Raw genomic sequence first — 21,363 nt, 5'->3', positions numbered from 1 at the left:
GATGCGCTACACAGACCATGGGGTCACAAAAGAGTCGGACACAACTTAACAACTAAAACAACAACAAGGTATTATTAGTAATCTAGAGATGATTTGAAGTATGCAAGAGGATGTACATAGGTTATATGGGCTTCCCTGGTGTCTAAATGGTAAAGAATTCGATGCCAATGCAGATGATGCAGGAGACCCGGGTTCAGTCTCTGAGTTGGGATGATCCTCTGGAGAAGGGAATGGCTACCCACTCCAGTATTCTTGCCTGGAGAATCCAGATTTATGGACAGAGGAGCCTGGTGAGCTACACTACATGGGGTCAGTAGCAAAGAGTCGGACACAACTGAGCGACTAAGCACACACACACAGGTTATATACAAATAATCCACTATTTTGCATAAAGGACTTCAGCATTTGCGGATTTTGGTGTCTGTGGGGGATTCTGGAGCCAATCTCCCAAGGATACCCAAGGACAACTCTATATAAAAGTAAGCTGATACATGTATGAATTAATAATACTCCAATACTATGTTGACAGTATTCAGGGCATCACCATGAGAACAGGCTGAGTCTATCTCTGGCAGTTCTCTAGGGGGGCACTCATTTACTGTGGTCCACGGTCTAACCCACTGAAGATTCTTTTTCTCAGGATGAACTCACATTACCCAAGCGTGTGCAGCTGAATGCTAGCCCAGAGTGCCCCACTATGATTTACAATGAGCTATTGAATCATTGCACAGAATGTTGGGTCGGTACAACCAGTGCATTCCGTCCTCTGTGAAGGCTTGAACAAGCAATGCAGGGAGCCAGAGCATCAGAAAATGGCCTGTTTTGCGTGAGAAGAGACCAAAAGGAGTTGAATGGTATGACTATGTTTTCATATAACATGACTGTCACTCTTTAGATAGCATGATACCAGGGTCTCACAATGAGGTTGGTGGAGGAGTGAAACGTAATTTTCCTTCTACCTTACTAAGTTCTTAGCTGAGATCCTTGTAATGAAAGACAAACTGACACAAGAGAAAAGCAAACAGAAGTTTATTAACATGTAGACCTTATCTTTCCATGGGAGATACCCAGGGGAAGATGAGTGACTCCCAAGATAGCTTGAGATTCAGACTTTATTTCCCTTTCTTAATAAGGAAAGAGTGGAGAGTGGGGTAGAGATGTAGACCTCTTAGGGAGAGTAAATGATTTTTAGCAAAGATGAGTGGGTGCTTAATAGAGTAGCTAGGAGGTATTATGATTTGTGACTAAGATTGAGTGTAGTGTTGACTTTTTGTTTCCTTACCTGTGGTGAGTCAGTCTTCCCTGGTTGAAGAAACTGCCAGAGAGGGAATTTTTAGCTTATTTTGGAGGATTTGCTTTTAGGTAGATAAGGGTAGTTTGGAGAAAGTCTCTCCCTGCATTTACTATTTTTCAAGTGCCTATAGCTCAAAATAATCAATAAACCAAAATGGTACATTTTGAAGTAGCATGTTCTTTTATCCTTCCGTGGTCTTGCTAGAAGACCTGAAACTCCATCACCTTAGCTGCCTACAACCTCCTTTATACTCCACATTAGGGTTGCCCTTCTCCCGATGTAAGAATACCAAATGGCTGTTAACTGAAGACTTCTTTTCCCTAGACAGTACTTAAATGTCCCCTGCCAACATTTGTCTTTGTAGCTTTTCCTTGGCTGTTTCCATGGCTGACCATCCCCCCCCACTGCCCTCTGCTTTAAATAGGTTAATATCTTCTACCAGTTGAAAGTCAAGTTCTGCTTACCTGTTTTCTTCCAGATGATGAAATATCTTTGTATTGATCCATTACATATGTAACAGCAGTACTACTTTTCTAAGTTCTTGTGGGTGTGTACTTTACTATTGCTCACATATATTGAAAATAGCAGGTGACAGAGTTGAGGAGCCAGTAGAATTTAAATATCAGATCAAAGAGGAACATGGGGACTGAGATAAGTCAACAGAGAATTAACTCCAAGTGCCCATTTTATTTACTATAAATCTAGTAAAATGCTTTGTTGCTCAGTTGTGCCTGACTCTCTGGAGCCCCATGTACTGTAGCGTGCCAGGCTCCTCTGTTCATGGAATTTTCCAGGCAACAGTGGTGGAGTGGATTGCCATTTCCTCTTCCAGGGGATCTTCCTGACCCAGGGATTGAACCCTTGTCTCTTGGGTTTCCTACATTGGCAGGCAGATTCTTTACCACTAGTGCCACCTGGGAAGCCCTATAAGAAACACACAAAGCATAAAATCAAAGTTGCTTCATTTCATCTTGTCAGAGCCCATACTGAATAGGAGGGTAAGGTACTGGGGGCCCTTTGGGACCTTCAGACCAGATACCAAGAAAGGACAGTTCCTCTTTATTGATGTATGATGTGAGCATTTGAAGTCATATCAACTCCTATAATAGGAGGGATGAGACTACTTTCAGTAATGGCAGCCTTTGCTTCAACACTGACTCCTGTTTATCTTTAAACTGTCTCTTCTTTTCAGAGAACTCTCTTTCCTGTCTGGAAGAATGGTCAGTTGAGCCTCAGCAACCATATTTGCTCACCATATGGTTCCCTGGCAAAAATTCTTTCCTTTAGAGTTGGATACTTAATCCAAGCTTGCCCCACCAAGGACTCTCTTCCTGGAATTTGAGATTCATAGATAGGCAGTGATTTTCTGTGTGGCTGGAACTGTGATAGGTAAACCTGAGATCTGTGAATGGCTGTATTTCCCTCTGAGGACTGAGGAGTGGAGAAACAAGAGGACTATATTTCCTAGGTTCCATTCTCCGGCATTACAAAAGTGTCTGTATCTCTGCCTCTGAGTCCTTGGGACCCTCTTTGTGTCCTTCTAATAGCTTCTCTCCTTCCATTTTGTCCTAGTTTCTCTTACTTGGAACAAAGAGACTTAGCAATACATACCCACTGCGAACTAGCAGCACAAGAATAATATTCCTCAAAAATCAGAAGAGTTGATGTTACACAGGGGGTTGGAAGATTTAGGTGACATAGATATCATCTTCAAATTTGGTGTTTTAAGGGTATCTTTAAATCTCTGATAGAATTTTGTAGATCCTTCCTGTTGAGTTGTCTGAAGCATTCCTTAGATAAGGGACCACTCTGAGGTTAGTTCCTTGGGAACTGGTTAACTAGGGAAATCTCTTCAAAATGACAAACACTAGAGTTTAGTACAATGTTTAAAGGCCAAAGACTGAGACAATCGAAAATTAAAATAAGTTTCTCAGAAGGTGCCTCTTCTCCCCCTTGCGGCCCTGCCTGCTCCCAAACACAACAAATACTCAAAGATACTGGGGGCTGAGATGGGCCTTTGGATTTCTATTTGATGTTATATTGCATATGCCACATGATTGGCTCTGGAGCTTTGCTTTGAGAATAATAGTCACCAATGTCTATTTGATTGTGTCTTTAGACTCTCAAATTCTATTTGCAAATCAAATTCAAAGAAGTTTGATTTGAGGAGGTAACATGGGGAGATAATGTCTGTATGAAAACGTTTAGCTAAAATTTATCACCATATCCTCATCAAAGACCATTTACTACTCATTGAGAAACATTACAAAGAAAATAAATTGTCATTGAACCTCACCTTTGGATTGATTGGGAAATGTCATTTATTTCTAGGAAAAAGGGAACACTGGTTGTAAGAGAAAGGGCTTCTCAAGGCTCTCTTATTGGTTGTTTTGAAGTGTTGAATTTAATAAGGCACAAGCAACTAGGAAGAGAATAGGGAGTGACAGGCGTAGAGCAGTGAATGTAATATACAGCGAGAGTGGGGAATCCATCATGCCGGAATACTTTTCTTGGTAGAAAAAGAAAGCATTGCTGTGTAAAATGGCTTAGCTTTGAAGGAATTCCAAGTCTTTATTTTAGGCCATTCAACTGTAGACTGGGGTTTCACAAGACTCATGTTGGGTTTAGAGGTTATGAAATACTGTTTTCCAAATGGAAATATATGGCTCATAACCTCAAAGGAAAGAAAGCAAAGAAAGAGCAATGCTTCTTGGCCGAGGCGTCAATAATCCTTTTACTCTGAGATCTGTAATGATCACCCATGGGCAGTAACTCATTTTCCTGCTGCTTTTCCAACCTTCTTTATGTTTTTATTTAAAAACCTTTGATTCTATTAAGAGATATCATAACAAGCTATGTCTTGATATGCACATAGATTTCTCTTTGAGAAAGGTAATGTAACACATGACTTATAAATTACGTGTACCATTTTTTTCATTTCTCCATGGTTTGGAATTTTTTGTTTGTTTCTTTGTTTTAGTGAAAACAGGCTATCTTATGCTGCAATAACAAATTCATCTCCAGAATCCCAGTGGCATAACATGAAGGAAGGCTTATCTCTTATTCAAGGTACATATTCAACACAAGTTGTCAGGGGCCTCTGTCTGCTATTTATAGTCATTCAGGGACCCAAACTGATAAAGCTACACCATCATGTGACTTTCTTAGGGAAGAGAAACTAGAGAATTAAACATGGACTTTGGGGAGTTTCCTGATGGTCTGGTGGTTAGGATTCGGCACTTTTCACTGCTGTGGCCTGGGTTCAATCCCTGGTCAGGCAACTGAGATTATGCCACATGGCCAAGAATTTAAAAGATAAATAAGCAAAATAAACATGGGGTTTTCTCTGACTTAACCCTGTAATGAAGTATGTTACTTTTTTCTCATACCCCATTGAGTAGAGCTAGTCACATGGCCCTGCCAGCCACAAGCGCCTGAGATGTGCAGGGATCTCTATGCTCAGGACTGAAGAGAACTGGATGAAATTGGTAGAATCTATAATAATATCTACAACAGTTCAACTTTGTTAAGGCTTTGTTCCTCCGTAAGTTCAGCTTACAGCAATAACCTCTTCCTTTGAAGATCTGTTAGTGCTTGAGTCTACCGTTCATTTGACCCTTAGCTTTCACTCTCTGATATGTAAATATATAGTGAAGATGAATAAATATTTGTATCTTTATGACATGTTTCCTATGCATGATTATAAGTTTCTTGAAAATGGACAATATATAGTTTTTTGTGTCATCCATAGTGCTTTGCATGTCCAGTAGGAGTAGAATGCATATAGTTTATGGGTGAAGCAAGTGTTCAAATGACAGGAAATGGATGAGAAACAAATTTGCTAACTTTATTTATTTCACCATGCATACCCGTTTCCTAATGGGAGGAGGCGTTCATGTCAAGTTATTTTTTTTTTTTTCTTACATTTTTTTTTTTCCCCCCGCTGTGGACCATTTTAAAACTCTTTCTTGAATTTGTTACAGTATTGCATCTGTTTTTGTTTTGGTTTTTTGGCCAGGAGGCATGTGAGATATTAGCTCCCTGAGCAGGGATTGAACTTGAATCCCCTGCATTGAAAGGTGAAGTCTTAACCACTAGACTGCCAGGGAAGTCCCTCATGTCAAATTAATTGACAGTCTTTATAATCTTTCTCTAGTCATTGAAAAGACTACTCTGGGCTCTTGTTGCTGAGGGCCATGAACACTTTGTGATAGAACACTTTTGATATTTCTTGCTTTTGTTCAGCTAAGAAGAAAGGAAACAAAGGGAGGAAATCTGAAGAGCAAGGACCTTAGAGTTGAGGAAAAAGCTGTCAATAGTCAAAGGGGAAGGAGGAAAATCACTGGAACCCAATTAAACCAACAAGCATGAGAAGAGAGAGCATAATAATGTATAAGACTTGGTGCTTGCCTGCAGCCTAAGTGTTAAAATGAGACATAATCATGGAGAAAGAACAAGGTGGATAAAGCAGCATGGGAGATGTTCCATCTGCAGGGTTGGTACTAGAGAAAACTTGAGAAAACCTCTGTGTTAGTGATCTATTGCTGACCAAAAAATTAAGCTGAAATGGAATCATTTAAAACTGCAATAAATATTTAGTATTCCACTCTATTTCCGTGGGTCAGAATTTGGGTCAGGCTTCAGTTAGTTCAGTTCAGTTGATCAGTCATGTCTAACTCTCTGTGACCCCATGGACTGCAGCACACCAGGCCTCCCTGTCCATCACCAACTCCCAGAGCTTGCTCAAACTCATTTCCATTGAGTTGGTGATGCCATCCAACTGTCATCCTCTGTCATCCTCTTCTCTTCCTGCCTTCAGTCTTTCCCAGCATCAGGGATTTTCCGATAAGTATTGGAACTTCAGCTTCAGCATCAGTCCTTCCAATGAATATTTGGGACTAATTTCCTTGTGGATTGCCTGTTTTTATATGCTTGCAGTCCAAGGGACTCTCAAGAGTCTTCTCCAACACCACAGTTCAAAAGCATCAGTTCTTCATCTCTCTGGTTTCTTTATAGTCCAACTCTCACATCCATACATGGCTGCTGGAAAAACCATAGCTTTGACTAGACACACCTCTGTCGGCAAAGTAATGTCTCTGCTTTTTAATATGCTGTCTAGGTTGGTCATAGCTTTTTCCAAGGAGCAAGCATCTTTTAATGTCATGGCTGCAGTCACCATCTGCAGTGATTTTGGAGCCCCCAAAAATAAAGTCTCTCACTGTTTCCATTGTTTCCCCATCAATTTGCCATTAGTGATGGGACCAGATGCCATGATCTTAATTTTCTGAATGTTGAGTTTTAAGCCAGCTTTTTCACTCTCCTCTTCACTTTCATCAAGAGGCTGTTTAGTTCTTCTTTGCTTTCTGCCATAAAGGTGGTGTCATCTGTGTATCTGAAGTTATTGATATTTCTCCCAGCAATCTTGATTCCAGCTTGTGCTTCACCCAGCCCTGCATTTCTCATGATGTACTCTGCATATAAGTTAAATAAGCAGGGTGACAGTATACAGCCTTGATGTACTTCTTTCCCGATTTGGAACCAGTCTATTGTTTTATGTTCGGTTCTAACCAAACCGAACTTCTTAACCTGCATACAGATTTCTCAGGAGGAAGGTAAGGTAGTCTGGTATTGCCATCTCTTGAAGAATTTTCCACTGTTTGTTTTGATCCACACAGTCAAAGGCTTTGGCCTAGTCAATAAAGCAGAAATAGTTGTTTTTCTGGAACTCTTGCTTTTTCTATGATCCAGTGGATGTTGGCAATTTGATATCTGGTTACTTTGCCTTTCTAAATCCAACTTGAACATCTGGAAGTTCTCAGTTCACATACTGGGACAGGCTTAGCTGAGTTGTTTTCTTTCTAGGTTTCATATGTTGGCTGGTTCCACAGTCATCTGAAGGCTTGACTGTGTCTGGAGAATCCACTTCCAAAGTGTCTTACTCATATGCCTGGCATGTTGGTGGTGGATGGTGGGAGGCCTCAGTTCCTTTCCTTGGGGGCCTCTCCACAGGCTGCTTGAATATCTCATACTGGCTTTGAATGGCTTCTTCCAGAGGTAGGGCAAGGTTAATGCTTTAATATCTTGTATCACTTAGCTTCAGAAGTAGCACATCATCGTTTCTGCAATATCCTATTAGTTACACAGGTCAACCCTGCTGCTGCTGCTGCTGCTGCTGCTAAGTCGCTTCAGTCGTGTCCGACTCTGTGTGACCCCATAGACGGCAGCCCACCAAGCTCCCCCGTCCCCGGGATTCTCCAGGCAAGAACATTGGAGTGGGTTGCCATTTCCTTCTCCAGTGCATGAAAGCAGAAAGTGAAAAATGAAAGTGAAATCACTCAGTCATGTCCGACTCTTAGCGACCCCAGAGACTGCAGCCCACCAGGCTCCTCTGTCCATGGGATTTTCCAGGCAAGAGTACTGGAGTGGGTTGCCATTGCCTTCTCCGAGTCCATATCAAAGACTAGCCAGAGGCAAAAATTATTGGGGGACATCTTTTAGGCTAGATGTTACCCCTTCCACATTTTGGTGAGGGAGAATCAGATTAAAAATAAATATCAGGCACATTCCTTCCAGAGACTAGAGAGGAGAAGTTATGAAAAAAGTAAGTCTGGGTGTATTTGTGGCAGAAGTATGGAGCCTTTGAGGACTGATGGCATGCATGTCTGACTCAGTCTTCCCAGCTGCACAGACTCTTCCTTGCCTTTCACTTCCCTGAGTCACTTCTTAGCCACTGCCAAAATAGGATGATTTTGAAAAATAAAAATATCTACAGTTGCATGAAAGAGAATTCTGATTTCCCTCCAACTAAACCTCATCTGTGGAAAATTAACTGCTCAGTCTATGTACTCTATTTCTCCTAGGAGCAGTGGAACTAGTTGGGAAGAATTAAGTATTTCTTAGGTTTTGTGAGTGAAAGAACATGGTGGCCTCTCTTGGCCTCAACCTTCTCACCTATAAAATGGCAACAGTGATGCCTATCTCCCAGGGAGTCATGAGATTTAAGCGATATAATAGAGATGAATAACACGTCTAGTGCAGAGCTTGAAACAGTGGTGCCTAATAAATGCTTGGCCTCGTCTCCATAGAGAGTCTCATATTATAGAATCTCTCCATCCTTAGAGGAATAAAATATATTGCTGTTGCTGCTCAATCGCTAAGTCATCTCTGACTCTTTGCAACCCCAGGGACTGCAGCACACAAGGCTTCCCTGTCCTTCACTCTCATTCAGAATTTGCTCAAACTCATGTCCATTGAGTCAGTGATGCCATCCAACCATCTCATCCTCTGTTGGCCCCTTCTCTTTCAGTCTTTCCCAGCTCCCTCAGTCTTTCCCAGTATCAGGGTCTTTTCCAATGAATCATATGAATGATTAAAACAAAAGTTCAGAACCCCATAAAACCTCACGAGGTGAATTTAATTATATAAAATTTAAAACAAACAAAGGCAGGGGCTTCCCTGGTGGTCCAGTGGCTAAGACTCCGTGTTCTCAATGCAGGGGGCCCAGGTTCAATACTTTGTCAGGGAAATGGATCCTACATACTGCAACTAAAGTTGCCACCTGCTGCAGTGAAGATGGAAGATCTAGTGTACCACAGCTAAGACCAGGTGCAGCCAAATAAATAAATAAATATTTTAAAATAAAATAATTCATATTGGGTGTGCCTAGTAAATCACTGTGTTTATCTAAAGAAGTACCTTATTTTTTTTTCTATGGAAGTTTCAACAATGGTGTAAATGTTTTATATGTATGCTGACCAATATGGTGATCCCTAGCTTCCTATAGTTACTAAGCACTTGAAATGCAGGTAATGAGAATGAGGATGGTGTTTTATTTAATTGTACTTTTTAAAATTTAAATAGCCTCCTATGATTAGTGGCTACCACATTGAACAACACAAGGTAGAATGCTAAGTGTACATGATGACTCCCTCTACATCAGGCAAAAAAAAATAGAAAAATTTCCAGGGTTTTGATCAACAAATGTGTTTGCTTCTATATGCCATATTTATGTATTTATTTTGGGTGGTACTAATTTGAACAGTTGGTCTGTTTCTATTGAGAAATCCTTCTCAATGCCAGTATGTAGATTTACCACCTATTTGGTTGTGAATTTGGGTGATTCAGAAGCCAAGCAGCATCTGCATGGATTTAGATGTGAAAAGCTTTCTGGATGGCAGATAGAGCTGGATTCTTACTTGCATCTGTACTTTGTCCTAGTTTTCTTGGACTCAATAGAATCATTTAAGGTTTTACTATATTTTCAAAGGTTTTTTCCAAGTTGTATTAAAAAATATTGTTACATTTCAGGGCTATATATTGGGCGTCTGATGTTATCTGCTAATATCCACTAATAACAATGTTAGAAATCATATGCAAGTTAATGGAAATTATTTGCCTTATCATGCTCTTGAATAGGTTCTTTTGATTGCTACAGGATGAAATTGAATAACTGATTGGTCCAAGACTGTGAAGTCAGGACAACTTACGCTTTAGCTTCATCAGCTCTCCTTCATCCTGATACAAGTTCTGCCTTTGTTCCCTAGATATGCCACACCATGCATGTTCTTCCTAAGTCTCTGGTTTTTGTGATGCTGTGTTTTTTTCTGCTGACCCCTTCTTCTCTCCTTGATAAAGCTACCCATTCCAAATCTCAGCCCTTCTTGAGAGCCTACCCACTCTTCTGAATTGAAAGAGAGCCCAGTGAAGTGTATAAAAGCATAGGCTCTGGAATTAGACTACCTGTGTTAAAATCCCAGCTTCACCACTTACTATGATTTGTGTTTGGTTCTTCTCCTGCTTGTGCCTCAGTGTCCTCATTTGCAAAATGGGAATGGTCAGGATTCTACCTCATAGTCTTTTTGTAAAGATGAGTGAGACAAGTACTCAAAAGATGTTAGCTGTGATTTTATTCTGTGCTCCCTTGTATTTATTTTTATACTTTTTTGAGGTTTATATAAACATGATGTTGTGTGTGCTAAGTCCCTTTGTTTATGTCTGACTCTGTGACCATATGGACTGTAGCCTACCAGGTTCCTCTGTTCATAGAATTCTCCAGGCAAATACTGGAGTGGGTTGCCATGCCCTTCTCCAGGGGATCTTCCTGACCCAGGGATCGAACCTGGGTCTCCTGCATTGTAGGCAGACACTTTACTGCTTGAGCTACTTTACTGCTGTATTACTTCTGCTTCCACTTCTGCTACTTCTCTTTGACTGAATTTTCCACTTTCCACTTAGCTTTTAAAGCTGCATGTCACTACACTGGATAAACTCAGATAATCCAGGGTAATCTCCTAGTGTCAAAGCCAACTGACTAGTAACCTTAATTACATTTGAAAAATCTGTTCACAGCAGCACCTAGATTAAAGTTTGATTGAATCACCAGAGGCAAGAATCTTGCTGGAACATCATTAGAATTCTGTCTGTCACAGTGCTCAATTAATGACTGAGCTGAAACTATTAGAAACATTTACCATATTTTTATCTGTCTTTCACCTCAATGAGATCAGGGATTGTATCTGTTTTATTTACCAGTTTATGACTAGCACAGTGCCTATCTGATAATGTTTGTTAAACACTGAACTGCCTCTGCCTGTGTATTTAGTTTTCTTTTTTTAAGAAAATAATTTGGTTGTAGGTTACCAAAATGATCAAATGAACTTTAAATAAAGATTATATTTATTTGTTTTGGTTTTAACTTTGTTCTTTGGTCCTTAGGAGCTCAGGGTTTACCACCTGAACCTTTATCTTTTTTTGTGTTTTGGTGTCATTTGACTTTTCCTCGTAAAAGAAAATATGCTGGACCTATTTGGAGCTTAGGGATCATGATTATAAGAAGGTTGTAAGGGACTAGACTATCAGTAATGCTGATTATGATGATGACAACAATAATGATGTTTTGGTTAAGGTAGCCCAGGCTTTTCAACCAAGGTGAACACTAGGTGACACTTGGCAATGTTTAGAGACTTTTTCGATTGTCACAGTTAAGGGAGAAGGTACTACTGGCGTCAAGTTGGCGGAGGCCAAGGATACTGCTAGATATCCTATAAGACACAGGACCACCCCCACAACAAATAATTGATATAGTATAAAATATTAGTAGTGTACAACCTGAGAACTGATTAGGTAAGCTAATTGCCTTAGTGAACAACATCAAATATCAATAACTTAACAGAAAAACTTAATTTGCCACTCCTTCAGAATCTATTACAAACATTTCTGGAGGGTGGCTCTCCTCTGAGATTTGAGTAGGATCCAGATTCCTTCCATCTTGTAGCTCTTACTTCTTCAACCAGTAGCCATCAGGGTTGTTGAGAAAAGAGTAAAGGAGAGAACCTGAAAGATTTCTGTGGCTTCATCCATGAAGAGGTATGCATCATTTCTTCCATATTCCATTATTTAGAACTCACTCACTTGAACCCACTCAACTGTATCAGAGCTGGTAAATGTGTTCTAGCTGTGTGCCTGGTTGGCTACTAGCGCTTTCTACCAGAAAATGATAATAATAATGGCAACAGTAACAACATTAATTACAATAATATCAAACATTTGAAAAGTTTCTCTATGTCAGGCATGTATAATATAATTTATCAGATGGTGTAACTTGAGTATGTTGAATACCTTGTGTGATTCATGCAAAATGTATGGGGAACCCAGAGGTGAACCCAAGCCTATCTCATTCCAAAGTACATGTGCTTAACAATTACTTGATACTCTAGTTAGAGTAGGAATTGAATGCTACTCTTACTTGGGTTTAATTTTTATGAAATTGAAACTATACCCATAAGTACAATAAATACAGAATGTTCAAGGCTTATACGTAAAACTGAAACTGCTTAAAAAGTATTTCCTAAAGAGCTGTTGAAATCCTTTTCAGGGAATATCAATATACAGATTGCTTTCCAAGTTTTTGTCTGGATCACAAAAGAATAGACAGGAAGAGATGAATATCACGGGTGAAGGCTATCGTAGTGCTTTTAAATCATCCTGTTGCACTTAGGCATTGCAGCCCATGATTATATATTTCACATAAGTCTTCCGTAGTCCAGGGGGACTGCTGGCCGAGGTAATGAGCATTACTAGGAATCTCGACAGCGAACTCTAAATGGTTTCAATGCTGTCGAGTTTCAAGAAAGTGAACCTTCCTTGAAGTGAATGGCTATTTCTCTCTTATTTAGGTAATTTATTCTTGTCCAGCTCACATTAATGGCAGGCCTTGTGTCATATGTAATAGTTATAATAAGGCACTCACCAAAGCTTCCTCTTAGGGGTAGAAGGCACTTTGGGTTTTACTCTTATGGAGTAAGAAGGAAGAGAGAATAGAAGCCCTTGCTTCACAAAGGCCACACTGGTAGACAGAGTGATGTGAGTGGGTAAGAGATGTGAAGAGAGTTCAGAATTTTCCTTTAGAATAAAATGCAGCAGTTTCCTGGAATGTCCTAATTGACTTTGCAGGGTCTGAAAAGTTTTATTGTCATGGATCTACATGGAAGAGAGAATAGAAGCCCTTGCTTCAGAAAGGCCACCCTGGTAGACAAAGCGATGTGAGTAGGTAAGAAATGTGATCAGAGTTCAGAATCTTCCTTTGGAATAAAACTGCAGCAGTTTCCTGGAATGTTCTAAAAGACTTTTCAGGGTCTGAAAGCTGGTCATAGATGTGGTGGTTCTGAATGCTGCTGCCTTCATTATCAACTTCTGCTTTGAATGTAATAGCCCAAAATTCTCAATGAATTCTCTATTTTGTGCCATTACAGTTGAACTTCTAATCTTTATGCTTAACAGTTTTTATTATTAAAAAAAAATCCTGTTCTTTCTTATCTCCTCCTCTGTGGAACCCTGCCTTTCTCTATTTTCTTATGAAAGAGATACCTGACTCCTTAGCTTGTGCTCTAAACTCAGTTGTATAGAACCACAGAGCGTGTTAGGAAGGACACTAATTTTTCCTTGTTGTCTAACTAAAAGAGTAAAAGGTATGGCCCGATCATTAAAACCATCCTTAATAGGTTTTTTTTTCTGTTATTATTAGTGTATTTTAAGTCTGTTTTTCATATGTGTCTTTCAGTTGCTCAAAGCCCTCCCCCCACCCCAAGATGATATCAGTACAATAGTAAATTACAACTGGCTAGGGCTTCCCTGATGGCTCAGAGGGTAAAGAATCTGCTGCAATACAGGAGTTGCAGAAGACGCCGTTTCGATCCCTGCGTCAGGAAGATCCCCTGAAGTAGGAAACTGCAACCCATTCCAGTGTCAACTGCAAATTGGCACTTACCAAGAGCACTGCTAACAACTGAACAACAAAGACATTTGCCATCTGCCTCTAAGGAGATTGAACTCTATGCTGCTGTACTGTTGCCCACCAACAACCCCTGTGGGATTTCAGGGTGCAATGAGGCACTCTGTGCTCCAGGGAATTTGGTGGAACAGGTCTTTAGATAGTTGGATGTTTTTAGGAACAGAGTTTATGATCTCAATTCTTGCATCTCCTCATATCTAGAGAAGCACTAGATCCCTTCATGGTGACATCAGAGCTTCATAACTAACAAAAACCTTTTGTAAAATGAGTGCTTCCTGGTATTGAACTCCCCCGTCACCAAAACCTTATGTATTCACCTTTCCACGCTGCCGCTGTGGAGCAGTCTCTCAGAGCCACCTGAGATGCTGCCTCCCGGGCTGCCATCCTCATTTTGCCCCAAATGAAACTTAATTTGCAACTCTCAAGTTGTACATCTTTTTCAATAGACACCAGTATTCTTGCTGGTAAATCCCATGGACAGAGTATCCTGGTAGGCTATAGTCCATGGGATCACAAAGAGTTGGACATGACTGCAGCGACTTAGCATGCAAAAAGCCAACAGAGGTCTATCTAGTCAAAGCAATGGTTTTTCCAGTAGTCATGTATGGATGTGAGAGTTGGACTATAAAGAAAGCTGAGCACCGAAGAATTGATGCTTTTGAACTGTGGTGATGGAGAAGACTCTTGAGAGTCCCTTGGGCTGCAAGGAGATCCAACCAGTCCATCCTAAAGGAAATCAGTCCTGAATGTTCATTGGAAGGACTAATGTTGAAGCTGAAATTCCAATACTTTGGCCACCTGATGCAAAGAGCTGACTCATTTGAAAAGACCCTGATGCTGGGAAAGATTGCAGGCAGGAGAAGGGGACAACAGAGGATGGGATGGTTCGATGGCATCACCGACTCAATGGACATGCATTTTGGTAGACTCCAGGAGTTGCTGATGGACAGGCAAGCCTGGCATGCTGCCGCCCATGGGGTCACAAAGAGTTGGACACAACTGAGTGACTGAACTGAACTGAACTGAATTGAACTGAGAAAAGGAGACAGACGTGGTCCTTGCCTTCGTGGATCTTACAGTTTAGAGGAGAAGGAAGTTATTAACAAATTACTCACAAGTGATGAGTATTATTAAGGGAGAAGAATAGAGTGCTATGGGAAGCATACCATACTGGTTTCAGAGTAGAACATAGTTAGGGATAACCTCTTCATTAAAATGGTATATAACCTCCAAAGCCGTGTTTGAGGAGACCTCAGATGAATGAAGAGGATGTTCAGTATGCTGTGCTGTTTTGGGGCCTGGGAAAGTGTCGTGGGATCTCTGCACTGAAGGATGATGGCAGGGGGGAGTGCAGATCACAGAGAAGGCAACGTAGAGGGAAGTAAAGCTAGGGAGGCAGGAAGGGGCAGATCTTGGAAGACCTTGCAGATCTTGTAAGGTTTTGGGTTTTTATCAGAAATGCAGTGATGGGTTATTAAAAATCTTTAGGTAGAGGAGGAACATGCAAATATTAGGATGTTTGGCTGTAGCAGGGAGAAGGGGTTAAACTGATGAACACTGGAAGCTGAGAGCTGAGTTGAGGTCTTGCAATAGGGTTGTTATTCCACTATTCCAGGAATCAGTGAGTCAGCTCTTGTTTCTCTTTATCTGTGCCTTTTGTCATTTTAAGGACATTAGCTCTATCACCATGCATCCAATCTCTGTCAACTCTGAAGCAAACTTGTCTGTCTTGAAGGCATCACCATTTCAGGTGATGACCTCTGAACCTTTTCCAGTGTGGTTGTTGGGGTCCACGATAGGCTACCCCAAAATGTGCCTCTATGGCACATTAATTATTTTGAATTAAAGTTACTTAAGAAATGGCCGACTCTGGTCCTCTTTTCTGTTTCCCTGAACAAGCAGGAAATAAATATTTCATGTAAAAGGTGCACTTTCTGCATCTGGAAGTAGAAGGATACCCTTATTACCCAAGACAGGGAATTTGGGGCTGAGAAGCCTATGTAAACAATCTTTGTTACTTCTTTAATTTACTATCCCAAGCCCAAACTCTGTTTAGATTCTTCAGTGATTGAACATGCAAAGTCTGAGTTTCTTTGCCCTGTCAATTCCTCACAAATTTGCTGTTTCTTTGTCTAAAAAGTATAAAGATTGCCTGCGTTGGCCACTTCTTTGGTCTCATTTCTATGGGACCTCCATATACACAAATCAAAATTTGTTTTTCTCCTATTAATCTGTTTTGTGCAAATTTTATCATTAGTCCAGTCACAACAGCTAGAGAAATATTAAGTGGAGATATTTCTCCTGTGTTTCCCTGCCCACCTCCATGTGTGTGCTAAATCGCTTCAGTTGTGCCCAACTCTTTGCAACCCATGGACTGTAGCCTGCCAGTCTCCTCTGCCCATGGGATTCTCCTGGCAAGAATATTGGAGTGGGTTGCCATTTCCTACTCCAGGGGATCTTCCCGACCCAGGGATCGAACCCATGTCTCTTGTGTCTCCTGAATCAACAGGCGGGTTCTTTACCACTAGCGCCACTTGGGAAGCCCTCTGAGCTAACCAGGGAAGACCACCCACCTCCATACCGTCTGCCAAAATAAATGTTGAGAACAATGTCCTGTTTCTTTTCATCAAATAACTCTGACACACCATCATGATTACGACTTAATTTCATTCATCTAAGCAGAGGTGATGCATTTTCCTCCTAAATAATAAGCCTCTTTAAGTTTATACCCTCACATTCCCTAGCACGGATGTTTACATGATTCTTTGCCTCTCTTGCTTGTTTTTATTTCTTTTGGTTTGGTTTCACTTGCTAGCTTATTCATCTTGTCAGTCTTATAAGAAGAGTTTCTGGGGGCTGGAGAGAGGAGAACATATATCCCTTTAGGCTGTGGAGGATACACTACTGAGTACAGGACTTTAAGGGATACCACAGGAGTAAAACAATAAATGTAGTTACTTTTGCTCCACAACAAATGGAAGTTGATGTTAGGGTGATGTGTGGGTTATAAATGCTTTCAGTTACAAGTAACAAAATACTCAAGTAATAGTAAGGTAATCAATGATATTTATGTGTTTAAAAGAATAAAGGAGGTAGAGGGTAATAGGGTTAATTTGGTAGCCCAGTGATGTCACTAAAAAGCCAGTCTCTTTCATTCTCAGAATCTTTCATCTTTTAGCTTTTTGCCTCATGGTCAAAAGATGGCTGCCATAGCTCCAAACAAAATTTTTACATGACCATTTCCAAAAAAATAAAGATGAGGCAGGTAAAAAGAGCCTCTCTCCTCATGCAACTCTGGCTTTTTATCCAGAATGAAGATCTTTCAGGGGAACTCCAGTTTATTTCCCATCATTGGTTAGAGCTAGGTCACATATCTACTATAAACATCAATCAATAGCAAAAGAAAATGGCATCACAATGATTGGCTTAGATCAATCATTATCCATCCCCTAAAGGTAGGAACATTGTTGTCCATCAGAATTTGAGTTCTGCTATCAAAGAAAGAACACTTTTATCACATTTGCATTAAGAGGTTATAGTCATAAACTTACAAAAGTAAGGTCTAAGAGGAAGATTATATATAGTGGGAACTTCCAGGGACAAGGAAATGGAAGCAAATGAGATGACTACCTCCCTAGTTCCCTGGCACAAAAGCAATCTTGAGCAATTGCCTTAACCTTTCTAGATATAGGTAAATATAGAGATGTCTTTGTTGTGTTATTGAGGACATTGAAGAGAAGATGTTTAACAAATTTGGGGGGAAATCAGATACTTGTTTGTAAACTGAGCAGATAAATATATGGCCAATGAACACTAAAGGAAAAATAAGCCTATATTGATCGTGTTTATAATGAGAAAAGAAAAAATGTTTTTCAGAAAGTTCAGGTTTACTAACTTGTGGATGAATAGATAAAAGATGAAATAAAGCACATTATCAAAATAGTCATTAAATAAACTGGTGTTTTATCTTAAAGGCTGAAGTGTGCTAAAATACCTCACATGTCCTCAAGTACAAACGTGAAGTTTGCTTCCTTCCAAATTTATCATCCCTTAGAAGAGACAATGTTGCTTTCTATGTGGGTCTTTCAAGTGATTCTTTGGGAAGTCAGGATGGATTGAAATGGTCTCACTCAATGTTTCTTTTGGGTGCTTGTGAAGGTCATCTGCTGGGGTCAGTAGGAAAGGAGCAAAGAAGTTAAATACAGAGTTAGTCATGATACTGGGGGTTGTGAATTCACAATCGAAAATATTGGATATTGTTTTAAAGAGATTTGAATATCACTTTAAAAAGCAATACAGGAGATGGGTGTATCATGGACATCAAAATAGCACCTACCTGTAGGAGGATGAATTTTTACTGAAAGGAAGAAGTTGCTTATAGAAATGGGTATTGGTGCCTTTAGAGACAGCTTCCAGAGACATGCTCACACATGATTCAAGGAGTGCCTTGTCTCATACCAGGAGAATAAGATATCTTCTAGAACAGTCTATTAGAGGAGTGAAAAAGCAGCTCCTATATGCTGAAGATAATCAAGGCTGATCTTGAATAAAATGTGTTTTTAAAATTCCAATTAAATTAATGAAATAAAAAGTATAAGTAAATATTTGTATTTTTATATATATATACCTGAAAGTTTACATGTACATGTTGGCCATTTCCCTTTTAAACATTTTTAGACTTCTCTTTGAGAAAATGGAGTATTTCTTTATATTCAAGATTGCCTTGTATTTGGCATCACTAAAAGCTTGTCCCAGGTTAGTCTTGCTATATCCTTACTTGGTATTTTACATTTTAATAATATAAAAAGTTTTAAGCACTTACAGTGTTCTACAGTGAGTGATGGAGTGCCATATGTTAGCTCATGAAAAAATTTTACATAGTTCATGAAGAGACATGCTGTTAAGTGCCAGATGGCTAAAAACAAAAGTTATTAGTCTTTGGGTTTGAGTCTAACACTTGTTTTAGTCAGGTCTCCAGAGAAGCAGAACTGTAGGATACATACATACACACAGGGTATACTCACACATTTGGGCGGGGGGGGTGGGGTCATACATTTAGAGGGACTGAGAAGCCCCAAGATCTGCAGTCAGCAGACTGGAGACCCAGCAGAGCCAATGGTATGAATCCAGTCTTAAAGGCCTGAAGATCATTACCGCTAATACTGCCCTTCCAGTCCAGAGGCCAGCAGGCTCACAACCCGGGAAGAATCAATGTTTTGGTTTGAGTCCAAAGGCAGCATTAAACTAGCTGGAAGCCAGTCAAGCAGGAGGAATTCCCTCTTATTTAGGGAAAGGCCAGTCTTTTGTTTTATTCAGACCTTCAGTTGATTGGATGAGACACACCCACATTGGGGGAGAGCAATCTGCTTTACCCAGTCTATCAATTTAAATGTTAAACTCATCCAAAATACCCTCACAGAAACATCCAGAGTAATGTTTGACCAAATATCAGGATGGGGGAGGACAGTCTCAGGCAGTAAAGAATCTGTCTGCAACACAGGAGACCCAGGTTCCATCCCTGGGTCAGGAAGATCCCCCGGAGAAGGGAGTGGCAACCCTTTTCTGTATTCTTGCCTGGAGAATTCATGGACAGAAGAGCCTGGAGGGCTACAGACCCACGGAGTTGCAAAGAGTCGGATGTGATTGAATGACTAACACTTTCACTTTCAAATATCTGGATATCCTGTGACACAGTCAAGTAGATATATAAAATTAGCCATCACAACCCTTATGGAAATGTGGAGTTTAACTTTTTTTTTTTTTTTAAGATTTCTATTAAGCCTACTTCCAAGAAAAATAAGTACAAACTATTGTAAGTTAACTACTATACCATAGTAGATTACTGCTTGTTTTAAAAATTTAACTTGTAAGGATATTTCTTTAGGGTCCTTTCCTGAGTATACTGTCAACATTCTTTGTCTATGAAATGGGTCCAGGTGATGTGATAAAGTCCTTTAGGGTTAGTACTTTTTGATCTTTAACACAGAGACATCATGATGCAAAGATGAGTGGCCTTGAATAGGATGGAGTTGCATCTTGTGTGTATAGAAATTTTGCCAACTTACTCATGCAGAATTGGCAAAAAAGAAGACAGAGTAAGAAGTACTGATTTAAGTAATATGGATCATTCTGCTCGACATTTCCCCTCAATGAATACACGCGTCTTGTCAATGTGAGATGGGAGCTAGGAGTCAGTCTTATCCTCCTGAGTCTCCTAGTGCGAGCATCTCAGTGCTGAGTGTATTCCAGTATTGACATATTCTGTTATGCATTAGAAAACATATATAGCCAGTAAACTGACACCAATGACTTCATCTGATCTACAACCAAAGAAACAGCTATCCTTTCTATTCTAGAAGAAAATCTCTATTGAACCTCCTGAGAAGCTGTGCCATATTTGTGTGCATGTGGAGAATTTAAGAGATTTCCAAGAAACTCTCTAAGCTTCAAATTAAAAACTATCACTGATATAAGATGCCACTGAACTATCTTTGATACTGTCGGGACTGTGGCTTTCTTAAGAGGAAATGTTAAGTGGCATCATTTTCAGGAGCATGTTTTAGCTTTGTTCCTTCTAAAGAGCATTTCCACTTACTTCCTGCTAAAGGTTATCTGGAATGCAAGTTCAGGCTTTCCACTGTGTGCATGTATTATGGGGTTCGAGGGCAGAGATGTAGAAAGGCTTCTTTAGGACCATCGCTGTAGGTAAGAAAGGCATCAGCCACTGTCTTCTAGGCTTAAGGGGGCATTCGCTAAGTTGTGCCTTTGTGTGGGGTTTATTAAGAAGTACAAATAAAAAGGATTTCCTTGGTGCTCCAATGGTTAGGACTTTGCCTTCTGATGCGGGGGGAGGGGGTGTGTGCAGGTTCAGTCCCTCATTAGGGAGCTAAGACCCCACAGGCCTTGCAGCCAAAAGACCAACAATATTAAACCGAAGCAATATGGTAAAAATTCAATAAAGACTTTTAAAGTGGTCCACATTAAAAAGATCTTTTCAGAAAGTACAAATAAGGTAAATGGAATAAGATGGTATTCAAATAAAGAGAGTGTGCGTGCTAAGTTGCTTCAGTCATGTCCAACTCTTTGTGACCCTATGGACCGTAGCCCACGAGACTTTTCTGTCCATAGGATTCTTCAGGCAAGAATACTGGAGTGGGTTGCCCTGCCCTCCTCCAGGGGATTTTCCCAATCCAAGGACTGAACCCGTGTCTCTTATGTCTCTTGCATTGACAGGGAAGTTCTTTACCACTAGTGCCACCTGGGAAGCCAAAATAAAGACTAGGTTATATAAATTCTGATTAGAGGGAAAAAATGTATAGGATAGAGACACTCAGTCTAAAATTGGCAAAGCCCGGGGTATATGCGCTTACATCCTGGGTCAGCTGAGGAAAAGAGCTTTCAAAAGATTTCGCTGGATTTGGCTGGGCGTGGTCTGCGGCAAGAGCAAGCCTGAGAGGAAAGGGTGATGACAGCTGTGATTTATTGAAAACCTGCCCGCTTGATAGGCATCTGACTCTGGACAAACAAGACAAACAGGATCCATGCTTCCTTGGATCAATCTTCTAATAGGTAAGTTTGGGAAGGAGGTATGGATGGGCAGCAAACAAATGGATGACGAAAGTGATGAAATGTGATGAGAGCTATTAACTCTGTAAAAGATGAATATAATAGAGTGATTCGGTGGTGGTGAGGATGCTGCTTTAGATTGGGGGGGTCAGGGAAGGCCTCTCTGAAGAAATAAGATTTTAATTAAGACCTGAATGATGTAAATGTCCATGAT

The 21,363-nt window shown here is 40.3% G+C and overlaps 1 protein-coding gene across 12 annotated transcripts in view; it reads left to right on the top strand.

Moving 5' to 3' along the window:
- Positions 1–21,363, top strand: part of FHIT (fragile histidine triad diadenosine triphosphatase) — a 1,503,296-nt gene that overhangs the window by 374,010 nt on the left and 1,107,923 nt on the right. The window contains exon 1 of one of the 12 annotated variants that reach the window (XM_043442901.1): positions 12,686–12,842. The exons of the other annotated variants lie outside the window; for them this stretch is intronic. The gene's annotated coding sequence lies outside the window, so the exon portion shown is untranslated. Of the gene's footprint in view, positions 1–12,685; positions 12,843–21,363 lie in introns of those variants that run through there. 12 annotated transcript variants of the gene reach the window in all.

Source organism: Cervus canadensis, chromosome 22 (assembly GCF_019320065.1).
Source record: "Cervus canadensis isolate Bull #8, Minnesota chromosome 22, ASM1932006v1, whole genome shotgun sequence".
In the NCBI taxonomy this organism is placed as follows: domain Eukaryota; kingdom Metazoa; phylum Chordata; class Mammalia; order Artiodactyla; family Cervidae; genus Cervus; species Cervus canadensis.
This window is presented reverse-complemented; position numbering and strand designations above follow the sequence as displayed.